At 36.5% G+C, this 17,982-nt stretch overlaps 1 pseudogene; it reads right to left on the bottom strand.

Moving 5' to 3' along the window:
• Positions 1 to 2,933: 2,933 nt before the first annotated feature.
• LOC148021938 (uncharacterized) lies at positions 2,934 to 17,796 on the bottom strand (annotated as a pseudogene).
• Positions 17,797 to 17,982: the final 186 nt, after the last annotated feature.

The raw sequence follows: 17,982 nt of genomic DNA on the forward strand, positions 1-17,982 counted from the left end.
TAACTTAAGATTGCAAAAGTGCAAGCTATGCTGGTTGAATAAAAATACCATGAATTAAAAAAAGAGTAGTTGATGATCATGTTAGTTGTTAGCCCTCAGGAGTGGAAAAATGTGGGCTATATTGGTGAAAATGTAGGCTAAATAACTTTGAATCTAATGGTGAGAGCAAGGAAGTAGCTCACAATGATCCTCTAGGGTAGGGCAACAACATCTAAACTACAAGTGGTAGAGTAAACTATAGGGTCCAACCACCTAATAGTAGGGTGATAAGATGGATCCACCCAATAGTAAGGTGGTAGGTGGGAAAGTATGGCACAACCACTAACTAGGAAGGTTTCCCCTCTTTATGCCAGCTAACACCTCTCTAAACTTAAGAATCGCATAAGATGCAAATAAATTTCTTCTTGCTTAAAAGGACATGTGTTCTTGTGCCTTTCAATCGTGCTTGTAGGGTATACAAGTGATCTTCAATTCTTGTGCTAGTACAAAACCCCCAAGGTTCTTCGGTCTTTCCAAAAATCTATGTCAAAGTAGTTCAATCAAAGATGTAGTGCACCTTGAGACAAGAACTTTTTGAAAATATTTGTGCTCAAACACTCATGCTTTATTAATCAATGCAATTGAACAGTGATGTGATGCATATCAAACAATCTATGCTAGCCTCGAAGAATATGCATGCATTGAAACATTTGCCTAGCGAATCCATCTATGTAAGTGTTATGTAATATGCAAATTTACTTTCTTATCAAGAATTCCTAAGCCTTTTCCCTCATTTCTCATAGATCAAATTGAAAATTATCCTATTTTGACCCAGAAATCTTGTAATTGCTTAAAAGAAATAGGCCAATTGATGGTGGCCAAGGGAAACACCCATCTCAAGGAGACCCACATGACCCTCAAGTTCTTGTTACCGAAATTTTTGTGCAAAGACTAGTGCATGCAAAAATGAAGGTACTCGCTCTTCTTTTTACATGTGTAACTAATGGTGCTAAATTACAAGCCTCATGTGTTGTTCAATGCACAATTGAAGGTGCTAATGTGCATGATACCTCCACTTTGGCATGCAAATTATTAGGGAGAATATATGGAATCCCACTCATAATATGCAACTTGTTAAGGACTATTAATCTATGGCAAGTGTGGATCCATTGGAAGAAGGTGGTCTTCGACAGAAATCGTGGTTTCAGCTTAGATTGTTTGTTGCAAGTCATGATGATTGTGAAACCAAAGATTGCGCAAGAACATAAGAAGAAGAAGAATAATAATAATAATAAGCAAGAGGATAAGGAAAAAAGTTGGGAGCCAAAGAAACTAAGGACCCATATAGAAAAAGAGATTGGGTTGGAGGTATAGGAGGCAAATCTTCAACAGAGAGCTCTCTCGCAACTCAAACAAAAATACAGCCTCTAGGGTAAGGTGCCCAATTTTAAGACGGTCCCCCCTATTTTGTAAGAATGATTGAGATAAACCAACATCGATTTTAGAGCAAACCAAATGAATAATTGCTTGCTATTTGTAATAGGTGTCCAATGGAGAGCTGCTAATACACTTTCTTAGAAAGGCACACCCATATCACAAAACAACAGGTCTTTTTTTGCATCACTGATTTTCTTGCGCAGCACTAGAAAGGCCTCGCCATACCTTTATCTTTGCTTATATTTTGTTGTTGGGAGGCTCCATCCCTTGCAAAGAGGTGTGAAACATCAGCAATCATGAGAGATGATGATGGATCCTTGATCTATGGAAGAAGAGCAAGATTTTGGCTGTAGTCTTACGAAATATGATGAAGGGAATGAAATTCTAAAAATCTAGTCTTTCTCTCTCCTCTCTCTCCTCCTTGATGTTCGTTCATATGGATCAATTCATGAGAGAAGGGGGTGGGGTGTGATGAAGGATGCTAACGGCCAAGAAAGAGCGTGAGCGGCTTTCCAACCATGAAATACGAGCCTCAAAACCGCGATTTTTATGCGTAAGTGATTTTTCATTTTGTTTTATGATGAATGGTTGAAGAAAATCCTTAAGAATGGTTGCTTTTGATTCCCCATGTTGTGTTTTATCAAAAATAATAAAGCAAATCAAAAAATTTAGTAGTATAATAATTTTCTCCTAAATACACAAAACCCACAAATTACGATTTTCATGGAAATTATGACATTTAGGGGTTTTATAGGGTTTTTTGGGTTCATATGAGATGAAAATGAATATGGAAATAATGTTGAGCATACTTGATCAAGAAAAACCAATAATTCTAAAATACCATAATTTTTTGCCAAATAAATATGAAAAGGCCAATTTTGCCATTCTTGATATTTTCCGCTAGAGGGGCTGGTAGCTACCAGTAAACTGGCACCCTTAACCTAAATCATTAGGGCCTTGACCAATGATGTACATTGTAAATGCTTGAATGCCAAATTTTGAAAATGATTAGGGTAGAAAGCGACCATGTAGAAACTTTACCTTTCAAAAACAACAACCGTCATCGTAGGAAGTTGGGAGCACGTGCGCGCCCGCCAGATCGACATGAGCAGGACCAGGCAGACAAGGCAACATGCTTCAAATTTGATGCCCAAGGTTGGGCTTCAAGACAAAATCAATGACGCTTTTATTCTTTTTTGTGAGCTTCATTTTGGCACCTTTGCTTTAAATTTAGGCATCAACTTCCAAGAAGCTTACAAGAGATCATTCTTAGATGAAACTTAAGAGATAACAACTCTAAATAGTAGATGGTAATGTCCCATAATACTCGATTTTAAAAAAAGTATAAACTAGTGTGGAAAATCACAATAAAAACTTTGGTTTCATATTCTTTAGACCAGAAGAATTTCCAAGGTCTAGACACTTGTACATCATAGTTAATTAATAAAGTTCATCATGATAGAAAACAAGGTGAGCAACAAGTAAGAACTACAAATCAAGTAGTCTCCGTGCCTTTACTAGCTTCCGTTTCTCATAGACAAATGCCCCCAATCAATGCTTTTGATGTCAGGGCCAATAAGAGAAATTCGCATTAATGCCTCAAGAGTCGCCACCTTCAATAGTTGGTGACGATCACTTTTGATTATATTGTGATTAGAGAAGCCTCGTTCACATGCTACTGATGAAGTAGGAAGAACTAAAAGAATTTGCCATAATCTCATCAAGTTTGGATATGTTGCTTGCCAATCAAAATTGTTGGAGAAAACATGCCATGCATCCTTCATACTCATTCCCTCACATCCAAAATATAGTGTGTCAGTGTATGCATAGATTTCATTTTTACATCCTTGAGTATCTAAAATAGAAGCACTAAACTTTTGCAGTAACTTGGCCAACCATAGATTGACCTTATTTTCTCTTTCTTTTGGGTCATGTGGAAGATATTGTGGAGAGAATATTCTTGTTGCACCAAAAACATACATATCTAGAAACCGCTCATTCACACAATCTATGATCTTTCCAACAAATTATTTTGCAAGTTGAACACAACTATCAACATCACCCCTTCCATTATCAATAGTAATACCTGCTTTATCTTGTCCACGCATTTTTGCGAAGAGAAGTTGATGTATATATTCTTCTCCATTCTCATTTACATGCCATAATAAACCATCTCTTGTGTCATTCATAAACTTGAGAAGATATGATGTACCTACTCCAAATGGCCATTCTAAGAACTTCCTTGTAAGAGATCTTATTGTCACTTCAATGGTGGGAGTGATTGTTCTGATATCCAAAGCATCTTCTTGAAACTTTTTATTTAGGAGGTTTAAGACCTTTAGGACATCAGCAAGCATACAAATAAAAAACAACACTTTGTAGATCCTTAACTTTTGATACCATCCTCGTGCGTTGTCTTTCCAAAATGTCAAAATTGCAGGCATTAGCTTGCATAACCTTTCCATTATGTTACCCATTGCCAACTATCTAACATCATGGATTTGAAGTACTTCAAAAACTTGTAATTTTCATTTCTTGTAAAAGACTTTGTAGAGCTATATGATGTAAACTTGAGGCATTTATGCAAGAGTACTCCTTGTTTGCGATTTTGTCGACATAAGAAAGGTAAGGAAAACACTTAGCTGAATCAACAATGGCAAGGGCTTCTCTATGAGCAATACATTGTGTGCTAATAAGATGAGGTACTTCCCTTTGTAGTTTTGCAACCAAGCCTTCATGACAACCTAACATTGAGCTGTCTCCATCAGTGGCAATGCCAACAAGACGTTGTATGCTGAAACTAATGTCCTTCAAAACTAGCATGATAGCATCAAACTTCGTTTGACAGTGCCATCAACAACCAAGATTAGTCGTGCAAATTCTACTTTGCATATACCTCTTCCCTCAGAGGATAAGAATGAAAAGTAAATGATTAAGTGCTTTTCTAAACCCCTATTAGTTGTTTCATCTACCATTAAGGCATAGTAAGGACTTGACAATATCTCTTGAAGTTGCAATGTATATAGATGTTCCAATATAGAGAAAGCAAACTCCTTACCAGCCATAATGCTAGTATAAGATGAATAATCATGATAAGAAGGCATTGAGTCCAATGCCACTGCATAAGCCATCTCACAAATCTTAACAAACTTTTGGATTGCCAAGTCTTCTTTTGCCACAAAGTACATGAGTTTCATTACTGTAGTTACTCTCTCCTTATTTCTATCATTAATTGCTTTCACTTGTGTGGTTACTTTGATTCCCTTTACATCAGCATCATGTCTAGCTTGTGCCCATTGATGCTCCTTAGAGATGACATGTTTTCAAATTGCACTAAGCTGCATGGTTTTACATCCCTTTCCTTTTCCCCATGGTCCTTTGATCCTAAACTTTTCACACCACTCACATTTCATATACTCATTCTTTCCCTCCACCACACGCTTTAAAAAATGATATTTTCTCGTCCATTCTATTCGAAAATTTCTAGAATACTATTTTGATGTTGTTGTGGAGTCTTCTGTGTTGGCTACATTTTCTGATGTGCTACTCGGCATATCAAACATTTCTACATCACCGTCCATTTCATTATCCTCATATTCATTTTCAATCTCATTCTCTTCATCTTCATCATGCTTTGGAGTATCGCCAAAGAGTTGAGAATGAAGATCTAGATCGACATATGGATTGTCTTCTAGATAGACATTAAGATCTATATTTGGATTCACTTCTAGGTTGACATTTGGATTAACTTTTTCCTTTTCTTTTCCCCTGCCAAGCATATCCAATAAAGTTTGTTGACTCATCTGTTAAGTAGTAAAAATGAGGTATTTCAATAATGGAATTTCACAAAATTTACTTTTTCTCAAATAGTTCGACTAGATGCATACTTAGAAGAATCAGAACTCATACCTCGATGCCTTTTGGATGGCTTGTAGGTTGCCTAGAATCCTCATAGAGGGTAGATATACTCACTTCATCAAGAGCCTAGACACCTAAAGTGACTCAAGAGGGGTGAAAAAAGGCAAAATCCAAGGATTATGAGAATTTAGAAAGGCTTACAAGTTATAGAAGTTGACCTGGGGTGCTTCAAGAGATAGGCTCAAGGCTCAAAAGGTCCTTGTCTAAACACCAAATAGCTCAATCATCACCACACCTCCATCTACTTGACGCGTGTCACGGGATGTGGTGCCAAGGCCCAATGGTCAACATCTCAGTGGCCTTTAGGCTTTGACCGTTCGGCATTCACACTCATCAATAACTCCAAGGACCAGCAAGCTGTGATGGTGAAAAGAAAAATGCTTTGTTTTTTTCCTAATGCGAATCAAATGTTTTCTTACCGATTTTCTAATGCAAATCAAACCTTTGTGTATTGCTTTATTCTATTTTTTAATGCGATTCACCAGTAGATAGCGCTAGCCTCCTCTCTTGAAGAAGATGGTCACAACTTACAAGGCACTACCTCTGTGCCTCCTCCCTCATGCAAACGCTATGTGCCAGTGTCTCTGTGCCTCGGCGAGTCGGCCCCCTACTATGCAGGAAGGCTTTTTTCATTGTCGCCTGCACAAATCTGTGTACTCGAAGTGGCTCACCACCCAGACACCATCATCCTTCTCCTCCTTTTGCAAATCCTCCTTCATATGCCTATGCCCCTGCACTCATAGCTTCAATGCCTCTGCCTGGGAGTGACGACTCAACACTCATTTCACCAGTACCAATATGCAAGACGGCTCGTTTCACTGCTTACACTTTCACAAATCTACACAGTTGAAGTGGCCTACTGCTCAAGAACCATCAGCCTTCTCCTCCTTTCACAACTCCTCCTTCATATGCACCACAACAAAAACGAGGCATAGACGCGCATGTTAGATGCGCAAAGTGGGGTGCATCTATATGCATGTGTAAATAGATGCGAATTTTGCATCTATATATCCGCGCAAATAGACGTGAATATAGACGCGTCTTCAAACGTGTAATTATTTAACCACTTGAAATTGGACTTAATATAATAAAAAATCCAGAGTTAATAATTATTTTTGCATTGCTCTCTAATGAATGGCAGTTCCTCCAGTTGACAAGCCTGATATAAGTAATTAGCGGCAAGCGACAGAAACCTTATTATACAATTAGTAGCAAGAATTGTATGTATCTCGTAATTTCTCTACTTGAAGATGATAAAAAATACTTCCTTTTTATTATGGAAAATTCAATTTAGCTTTAAACTTGACTATTGATTCTTGAGTATGCACGTGTGCGCATGATATTTTCCATAGAATTAAGAATACACATTGAATCATTAAGCAAATTAAGTATGTTACAGTGAATGATCCATCTCATCTTCAATGACATCAGCCCTTGCTAAACTATCTACTTCTAGGTCTATGTTACCAAGAGGTAACGAAACAAATAAGTCTATCCCACTATCAAATGTGTTGCTATATTTCTCAATAACAACATCAATATCATCAATCACATTATTGTCCTCTTCTGCGTTTCCTTGAACATCCTTGCGAGGTTCATCTTGTACTATATCACGCATATCATCCATTATGGTGTCATCATGTACATCATCATTAATTGTTGGATTGTCATCTACTATCTCTATGTCGGTAATATTACCATATATTGGTTTTGAACGATTAGATATAGGGATGACATACCACCATCGGTTATTATTTACCATTGGATGATACACAACCTGTATTTGAAAAACATGTTGAGAGAGAGAGAGAGTACGAGAGAGATACACAAGACATGCCCCCAAACAATGATTCATATTGATGTAGAGTTAGTATATATAGGCGAGACCCAAGTTAAGTGAGAGATTATATATATAGTTGTAACATCCCCACTCAAACAAAGGTCTCTGGCTGTGAGTGAAAAAACCCTTGGGGAGAACAAGGGAAAAACTCGAGCCCCTACACATACCTACGATACAAAAATGATTTACTATAAAGTTTTCTTGAATACAATGATACATGCCTCAATCAGTGAGACAAGAACTTGGAACAATACCAAGTGCATGTCTTAATGAACTAAAGCGAGCTTCACTAAGAGCTTTTGTGAAGATGTCTGCAACCATTTGATCACTAGGACAATACTCCACCATAATGGAACCTTTCTTGACTTCATGTCGAACATAATGATAATGAATAGCAATATGCTTTGATTTACTATGTTGTATATAGTCTTTGGTAAGACTAATAGCACTTTGGTTATCGCATCGAAGAGGTGTACTAGATGATGAAGGATGTCCCAAATCTGCAAGTAGTTGTTGAAGCCAAACTAGCTCGCGAGCTGCTAATGATGCAGCAACATATCGGCCTCAGTTGTAGAAACCGCAACACATCGTTGTTTCTTGCTGGACCAAGAAACCAAACATCCATTTACAAAGAAGCAATTCCCACTTGTAGATCGCATGGATAAGTGTGAACTTGCCCAATCAGCATCTGTATATCCAATAAGGTCAAGAGAAGTTGAAGAAGATAAAGAAGAATCCTCTCGAGGACGATAAATAAGACCAAATTCCTTAGTACCCTTGAGGTACTTAAGAATACGTTTTGCAGCACTCCAATGAATAGTGGAAGGGGAAGAAAGATACTGTACCAAAAAATTAGCTGCAAATAAAATATTTGGTCTTGTGTTTAAACCAATAAATTGAAGACAACCAACAAGATTAGCAAAAGGTTGATGAATGGCTGATTCTTCATTGCGTGTTGTAGATGTACCCTTGGTAGAGCTTGAAAGAATGGGAGTGTTGGCAGAGTGCACATTTTTCAACCCAAACTTCTCAACAATATCATTAATAAACTTCGTCTGGTGAAGAAGAAGAATGCCTTGTTGTCGGTGTCGTTGAACTTGAATACCCAAACAAGAATGTATCTCATCAAGATCCACTATTTCAAATGCAGTCGATAAAAGCTTATTCATAGCATCCAAGGAAGCAATATTATTTGACACAAGAATAGTATCATCAACATATAGAGCAAGAATATTAAAATATTTGTCATCCCTTTTGATGTAAAGATTTGGGTCAGAAAAACATGCCACAAAACCTTTAGATGTGAGGAACTGATCAATCTTAATATACCAAGCACGAGAGTCTTTCCTGCAATCATAAAACCTTCAGCTTGCTCCATATAGATTTCTTCTTCAAGATCTCCATTGAGAAAATCCGTTTTAACATCCATTTGGTGAATTTCTAGATCAAATAGTGTTGCAAAAGCCAAAATCATACGAACAGTTGTGGAGCGCACAACGGGAGAAAATGTTTCTTGATAATCTACTCCTGCAATCTATGAGTAACCTTTTGCAACAAGTCGTGCTTTGAACTTATCAAATGAGCCATCAGCTTTGGTCTTGGTTTTATAAACCCATTTACATTTGATAGGAACACGATTTGGGGGGAGTTTAGTAAGAATCCATGTACCTTTGGAGATTAAAGAATCATACTCAGCTTGCATAGCTTCTTGCCATTGATCCCTTTGAGATGAATTGATAGCTTCCATATACGATATTGGATCCTCTTGGTCAGACATAGCATCATCAAAGACATCATATTCAATAGAATAGAATCCATGCTCTATCTCAATAGGAAGATCGACATAGATCTCCAAATTTTCATCAATCTTCTTTGGAGGTGAAGGAGGTTTATGATCATCAGAATTAGTAGAATCACAAAGCAAGTAAGGAAATGCACTAAGCAAAGACTGTGTATCATCTGAAACATCTGACGACCATGTGCCACCCGTAGTCTTCTCATCAAATATAGCATCACGACTAATGATAACCTTTTGAGTAGAAGGATCATAAAATTTGTAACCTTTGGAATGATCTGAATAACCAAGAAAAATAACCTTCAAACCTGGAGGATTGTCCTTGGGCACATGAATATAAGCAATGCAGCCAAATGTGCGAAAGTGAGATATTGAAGGTGTCTTCCCTGTCCAGATTGTTATAGGAATTTTACCAGCAAGTGCAGTAGTTGGAAGATGATTTTGAATAAAAACGGCTGTTAGAAGTGCTTCAGTCCAAGACTTTTGAGACAAACCAGAGTGTATAAGCATGCAACATATAGCATTAAGAATAGTGCGATTTTTGCGCTCAGCAACACCATTTTGCTGAGGAGAATAAGGAACTGTAAACTCATGATGAATACCTTGATTCTTACAAAAGTCATCAAATAGATTGGATACATATTCACTGCCATTGTCACTGCGAAGCATCTTTATAGAAAATCCAGTTTGAAGCTCCACACTTATCTTGTATTGTTTAAATATAGATAAAGCCTCAGACTTATGTCGAAGAAGATAGACATGTGTGTACCGTGAGAAATCATCAATGAAAGTTATAAAATATCAATATTGAGACTTTGAGGCAGGAAAAGGACCGCAAATATCAGTATGAACCAAATCCAAGAGAGCACAAGAATGTGATGAAATAGAAGTGTGGAAAGGCGAATGATGGTGTTTTTCAAGTGCACAGTACTCACATATTCCCATACATGGATGAGATTTAAGATCCATATCTTGCACAAGACCATGACAATGAAGATCAAGAATTTTGGCAAAATCGGAGTGTGCAAATCGTTGATGCCATAATTTGCAATCTGCATCTCTAGGGGCAGTAACAACATTTGCAACTGTATCATTCAATGATAGCTCAAATAGATTACCATGTCGAGGAGCCACTACTATAGTATGCCCATCTTTCTCTATACGACATTGATTATAATCAAAGCCAATAAACAAACCAAGATCAACTAGACGAGCAACAGAAAGAAGATTTCTTTGCAAATCTGAAACATGAAGAACTCCTCTTAATATTCTGGTGGATGAAACAGTCCCCAGATATAAATCACCCACTCCTTTGACTTGACAAGTCCTATCATCTGCAAGATAAACAAACTTCTTGATAGGAAGAGAATGATAATTGTGAAGCCACTGCGATTGGTATGTCATGTTTCCAGTGGCACCTGAATCAACGATGAATAGAGAACCATCATGAACATGAAGTACCTTTTCTGGAGAGATATCATGATGGACGAAATTGAGCTCCTGATGAGTATGATAATCATCAGTTGTAGTTTGTTGAACAATATAAGCTCGAGAACGTTCTTCATCATATCTATGTTTATAACAACGATGAGATGGATAATCTGTATGTGCACAATAATCACAAGGAGGAAAATTTTTGGACGAGCGAGGTTGCTTTGTAGTAACTCCATGCTCCTCATCATATTGACATGCCCAGCAATCAGAAGCCACATGGCCTTTCTTATCACAATAAGAACAATGTTTGTTAGGATAAGCAAGATGAGAAGATTTACTACCTTGATTAGGGCGTCCACCCTGCTGAAAACGTGAAGCGGGATGCTTGCGAGCAACAAAAGCAGCATCAAAATCCCTTTGTTCGCGAGTGACCAAAACAGCATCAGATTTTTTCAAATGATGCTCATGATGTTGAGAATATTCAATAAGAGATATACATGCTTTGTCAAAGTGGATATCATCCTTGTTAGACAAAATATTGATGATATTGTCATATAAAGGATCTTTGATGGTATGAAGAAGTTGAGTAACAATCTGATTTTTAGCAACAGGAGCGCCGGCAGCACCAAGTTGATTGATAATGTCTTTAAAAGCCTCGATATGAGAGTGCATACAAGTACCAACCTTATATTGAAAATTCTTCAAACAAGTTTGGAGATATAAAATTTCGGTAACCAAATTCTTCTCAAACGTTGAGATAAGATACTCCCAAATAGCATGAGAGGTTTCCAGATGAAAGACATCCAACATAAGTGAGTGAGGAAGTGCAGACAATATATAAGGACGAGCCGCTTTGTCACGACGAATCCAATCAGTATGATCAATTTTCAATTCTTCAAATAATGGACCATCAGTAATCACAGAATTGTTATTCATCACATCAATAGGTTGAACTGGGCAAGACAGTCGCCCAAAACAATATCAAATAATTCGTCACCTTCAAGAATTAGCATCATCTTTGCTTTCCACCCAGGAAAGCCTTGTCCTTGGAAGAAGGGAACTGAACGTTGGCCATACGGATATCCGTTAACAATTACGCAATTGGCCATGCCTGTATGTTGAGAGAAAACAAATAAGATGAGATCGCAGAATCTGCAAACCATGATCAAGACGAGCGTAGTTGAGACGCATGACAATGAAAATAGGGATATGCACGTAAGAACGACGAAAAATATTGAGTGACTAAAAAGAAAGCCCGAAATAGAGAGGCGTAACGTGCAAAACGAGATGACGCATATAAGAAAAATACTATTTCGATCGAGCAAATAACGTGAACGATAATAAAACATCACTAAAATTAGCAAGATGTTTGCTTGTCATAATCAACATCATTAACGAAGACGAGTAATTAACAAACTGTAATTGGGGATTAACGAACTGTAATTACAATTACAGTTTTAAATAAAGAATCGCAGATTCGAGCAGAATTGCTGTCTTGAATCCTGAACTGTCATAACTTTTGATGCGGAACTCCAATTGACAAGCGGTTTTGACAGGATTCGAGAGCACGATGAGAATGGTTTTGTTTTTAAAGACAAAATTAACTAATACTTCTAATTTGAACAAGTTCATGTATCAAATCATCACTTGTGCAAAGAATTCAATCAAGTATAAACAATGAAACAACTTATCTTCCTTATTGTTGCTACGCATCCATAGCTCTGATACCATGTTGAGAGAGAGAGAGAGTACGAGAGAGATACACAAGACATGCTCTCAAAGAATGATTCATATTGATGTAGAGTTAGTATATATAGGTGAGACCCAAGTTAAGTGAGAGATGATATATATAGTTGTAACAAAATAAAAGCAAGAAACTTAAATACTTATTATATTGTGTATATGTATCACATGTATACATATAAAAAATTTAGCTTTTGCATATCATCTGGCTTCGTAGAGTGACCTTCTCCCTGAACCGGTTACGAAAATAGATGGTGTACCATGTTGTCCAAAATCTCATCCTCTACAACTTGATGGGGCATTTCATGAGGGCTACTATCATGGTCGTCAGTCTCCACTCTTCTTGAAGACTATGCCTCCTCGCGTCGACGTTTTGCAGCCTCTCCACGCCCGAGAGGGAGCATCTGAGGATGTGGCACCACATCCTGCTCAACCACAAAAGGGAGTTTCATGTACATTGATATATATTGAGTAACATAGACTAGCAATCTTAGTGTTAAAAAAAACAATGAATACTGGTGATTTTTCTCGGTCCCATTCTCCATACATGCTGAGGTGTGACATTGCAACTCGACATGCTCGAAAAATATACCCTCGACAACGATTACACATGCATTTTATTTTTCATCGTAGCCATGCATCTCGATTATGAATACGTAATGTTTCATCCTCACTTGAAGATGTGCTCTTTGACTCATCAGCATGCACCGCACTAGGTGATGAGGACAACATGATTAAACCTAATTCATGACAACATCAAATTTGTTATTCATATGTTTATATAAAAACTTCAAGCTGGCGTATTAATTATTCTAAGATCTCAATTTTAAATACACAAAACTTATCATAAATACATAAAAACTTATGATAAGAACTTACTATCAAAACTTATCTTAGATGAGAGATGCCATGCAAAACATAGATTGGCATAACAAAAAGGGCGAGATATGGTGAAAGTGATCTTTCGCAACGGATGAGAAAGGGCGAAATATTTCAGGTTGAATATTTAGAGCATATCTCGCCAGAAAGGCCGAATATTTAGAGCATACCTTGCACATAAACACAATATTAGTGAATTTGGGAATTTTTCAATTCTCATTTTTTGAATACTAAAAAGGTGGTACCCGGATAACATGCCCATAAGTTTCTCGGAACCATATGATGTGACTGATCATCGAAAAGTACTTGAAAAATGGAATCTATTGAGCTATAGAGCACTCAATTTGGAGTTATCGTGTTCAAGTTATGACAAATCCAAAGATTTGACCACTTGTCCCAAACTTATGGGAATTCCCATATTCCCCAATATGGTGTTCTGATAAGAGAAAAGCGATCTTGATTCAGAGCATACCTCATGCAAAACCAAGACATGTTCCTCTTTCAAAACCAAGGTGAGGATTCCACAAAGCCCTTACTATCAATCGCACCCTAGGTCCTGATGTCATGAATCTAGATAGAACAATTATAAGCACTAGACAAGCAATTACAATAAATTGAAAAAATCACATTTCAATATACTATATAAGCGGCCATATTCACCTATAGTACTAGGCAACAAGGTGCACCGTTTGTGCTCTCTCTCTCTCGTGTCCAAGCTTGGTGCCAATAGTCAACGTTGCTAACCCTAGCTGCTACATCTACCTACTAGCCAAGAAATACACACCACTAAATTTCTCCCCAAAAAATTCATCCTTCTCAAGAAAAAATGTCTCTTCCACACCCAAAGTTCTTTCAATAGAGAGGGAAATATCACTCTTTACCTTTTCTTTTAGGATAAAAAAGGTGACAAGTGTAGCTTTATAACCCTCTACTTATTTAAGTTATATTTCAACAATGGAGTATAGTTGATGAAGAAATCTTCCTGAAATGCCTTCTTCATTTTTGTGATGGATTGGTGCATGGATGCTCCTACCATCATCTCATGAGCCTTCAATTATGTCTCTGTAGTTGAAATTTATCACTTTGTTGATTATTAATATAACTCCACAAAAGGAAAATAAGAATCTTTAGGACTTGAGAGCAATACCTCTAAATTGTTAAATATATAGTGTGACTTTCTATCCATTATATTTATAATATCCCTATGGCTTTTGCAAAGCTACATTATAGATTTTACGCTTGCTCTCCACTTCTGAAAGGGATCAAGTTGTACTAAAGCCATTACTTTCTATGCACTCTGCAATTCCTTTACAAAATTTTGTTTGAAGAAAAAGACATGTTAAGTTTAAAAGGACTTAGAGATTTATAAGTCTTTCTCTCACATACTAACCCTAGGGGGTAATTAGTATTGAGACATAATCCAAGGCATAGTACTCCCCCAATATTGCATATCTGATGCCAAGTGATACCCACTTATCCATCAGCACATGGCGCATACATCTTGTCTAGTCTTTATCCCCTCCATATCTCTCCAATGTGTTTATTATAAAACATAAATTGATGATGGACTTGTCATGTCATTTGAACAATATAATACAAAATCACTTGCATATTTTTTCTTGTTTTTTGGTAATGCTCACTCCATATCCACATATGCATGTTTCTTTATGCTGAACCCTCCTTGAGAAGGCCCTACCATGTTAACCTAATGGCTTCTTCAAACACTACCAGGTTTAAAGCATGAGACTAGCAAGTAGTCTACAAAGTCTAATAGTCATGGATAAACTAGTGGTGGGTAAGACAACCACTCTTAACAAATCTTGAAACATGTAAACCGAGTTCATGGTTAGATTTCATGTGGCTATCACCAAACATGACATGGAGCAAGGTAGAATAGATCATCTTTATGCTTACATTGTGTTTGCTCTCTACTTGTGGATGATGATTTGCATGTATTTTTAAAGAGATTCCCTTATGGTAGAAATAGATACTTGCATGTGAGGTTGTACAATGCAAGAGAAGCCCAACCAGGTTCAACCTACTGAAACACTCTATTTGTCTTGCTTTCAGAAGACATTGTCCATTATTCTGTTAATGATTTGCTACAATTACTAGTTCTTTTTGTATCAACCTCTTTTCATAGTTTGGTCACCTTCTTCACGATGGTCTTCTTTTCAATGCAAGTTTAGAATATCATTTGCCTCCCTTGAAAGATAGTAGTAGCCCCTACTCAAGGTTATCATGGACCCACCACAATCTGTTCCTTCGTGTCTTATCCAAGAATAGGTCCCCCTTGTTTATCTTTTAGAGTCGCCTCTAGCGTGATGATGCATAGTGGAATTATCATACAACTAGCAAGAGGTTGAAAATTTGTTGAAGGTTCAAATAAGAAAGATATACCTCAACTATCTACATATCAGTAAAGACATGCAAAAAATTAATTGTTCAATATATTAGACGCAGATCAATAGCAACTATAACTATATTGCGTTAGATGTATCCTCATCGCCAAGTTGGATTGTACTTCTGATAATCATAAGTTAGACAAGATTTTAGCCCCCACAAGCCAACAAGTGTGATTTATGAATAGACTTGTAATGGTGCTCTGTCTAGTCATTGCTAGATGTACTAGGCTATGAAATAGACTTGGAATGGTGCTTTGTTGGTTAGACATACTAGGCTACGCATGTAAATAGCCAAAGTTGACTTGTGGACTTGATCACCTTGAGAAACATTGTTGGCTTAGGAAGGTTTCATAGATGTCCAAACGAGCAAACACATTAGAATGCATAAATCAAAATAAATGAAAGGCAGATCAAACATGATTTGGGTGTCTTGCTTTCAAATTTCTTTGGATGCCTGCATGCATTAGATTGCTGGCAAAGATCAATTTAGTCTAAATAATTTACGATACCAAGATTAGAAAGTGTGATAAAAATCAATGTCCCAAGGCAAATAAGCTAGTTTCTCAAGGCACATGCATTTTGAAAAAAGCACAAAAATTTATGTGTACGAGTAAATGCAAAAGTCTAATTTTAGCAACATGAAATGCCATAACTTTTAGTAAGTTTAACATATTTTTTTGGGAGACTAGTTATGTTGAAGTTTCCCATAAAGATAAATTTAGTAAGTCAGCCTCGGGTAAGTTACTCATGAATATATGTGTGTATCATGTGGGTTCAAAATAAGGTAATTTTAAAATACTATTTTTATACAATTTTTACATACAGAAGGGTGTAATATAAAGGGATTCTTTATAGATTGAATAGAAAAGGGTTATGTTCTATTCATAAAAAATGTATAGATAAGGATATTTATAAATAGGCTTTGAATGCACGTGATGTAGAGGATATACATATAGTAACTTCCTCGAGGTTAATGCCACTTTTATGACATTACACTTTGTGCAATTTTTAAAAAAAGAGTCATTTTGATCTCTTTGGCAATGCAAGTGCATCAAAGTGACTGCTTGCTTTCAAGCCTAATTTGTATCGTGACTATTTCCCATAGTTCTAGAAAAACAAGCAAACAAAATATACCTTGATATGGCCATCTATAATTCCCTAGTACAAAATATAGGGAATGGAACCTCTTAGTTGTATAGCATGTTATTTCCTTCTATGATATGTGAAGAATGTGATTCCCTAGCTATATATCCTATAATTTCATAATGTAAGGTGTGGGGAATGGAAATCCCTAGTTGTATGTAGGGAATTCATAAAGGCATACCTAAGATTAATCCCTACTATAAGATGTGGGGAATGTAATTTCCTAGTTATACGTAGGGAATGCATTAGTTTGAACGTACAAAATATTAGAGAATTTCCTAAATTCCACAAGTTTTCCTATATAGGAGCTATTCAAAAGCTCCTTTTGTAGTAGTAAGATTTAAAATTTTAAAAAAGTCATAAAATTACAATTTTCAAGGTAGGACCATCCAACTAAGATTGATAAAACCAAATGATTTTTTAAATAAATAAAACTAATGAATAGTATAATACTATCCTAGTAAGAATGTGTAAAATGATTTCTTTTTAATGTTATCATGAATTAGACAATCTTATTAATCTAACAAAAAATATCAAATCCTAACTACTTGTTGCAAACGTGTTTCAGGGTCAGCATCACCACGCCCCTTATTCTCCATGGCAATATGTATGAGATCTCACATGGTTGACATGACCTTGATCTAAATAATGGGACCAAAATGTTGGGTAACACGTGCTTAAGGTATTGGGACCATTTGATATACTCTTTTTCCTTAAAGAGCTTTAATGCACAAAAATCAACAACAACTAGAGATTAATTAATACATAATGCATTATAGAAAAACTAATGATTGAAAAAAAAGCAACATGACTGATTGGGCTATTGTGAGCAAATAATCTATTGATGAGTGTAGTGAGACTTTCTCTCTCTATATATCGAGAAAATGAATATGGATATAATGTTGAGCATATGAGATTGTAGGGTTCATATGAGATGAATATGAATATGAAAATAATGTTGAGCATACTTGATCAAGAAAAATCCATAATTCTAAAAAATCATAATTTTTTTCCAAATAAATATGAAAAGGCCAATTTTTCCATTCTTGATATTTTTCGCTAGAGGGGCTGGTAGCTACCAGTAAACTGGCACCCTTAACCTAAATCATTAGGGCCTTGACCAATGATGCACATTGTAAATGCTTGAATGCCAAATTTTGAAAATGATTAGGGCAGAAAGCAACCATGTAGAAACTTTACCTTTCAAAAACAACAACCGTCATCGTAGGAAGTTGGAAGCACGTGCGCACCACCAAATCGACATGAGCAGGGCCATGCGGACAAGGCAACATGCTTTAAACTTTATGCCCAAGGTTGGGCTTCAAGACAAAATCAATGACGCTTTTATTCTTTTTTGTGAGCTTCATTTTGGTGCCTTTGCTTTAAATTTAGGCATCAACTTCCAAGAA

This window comes from Lygodium microphyllum, chromosome 17 (genome assembly GCF_053477565.2).
Source record: "Lygodium microphyllum isolate KBCC chromosome 17, Lygodium_microphyllum_v1.1.10, whole genome shotgun sequence".
In the NCBI taxonomy this organism is placed as follows: Eukaryota; Viridiplantae; Streptophyta; class Polypodiopsida; order Schizaeales; family Lygodiaceae; genus Lygodium; species Lygodium microphyllum.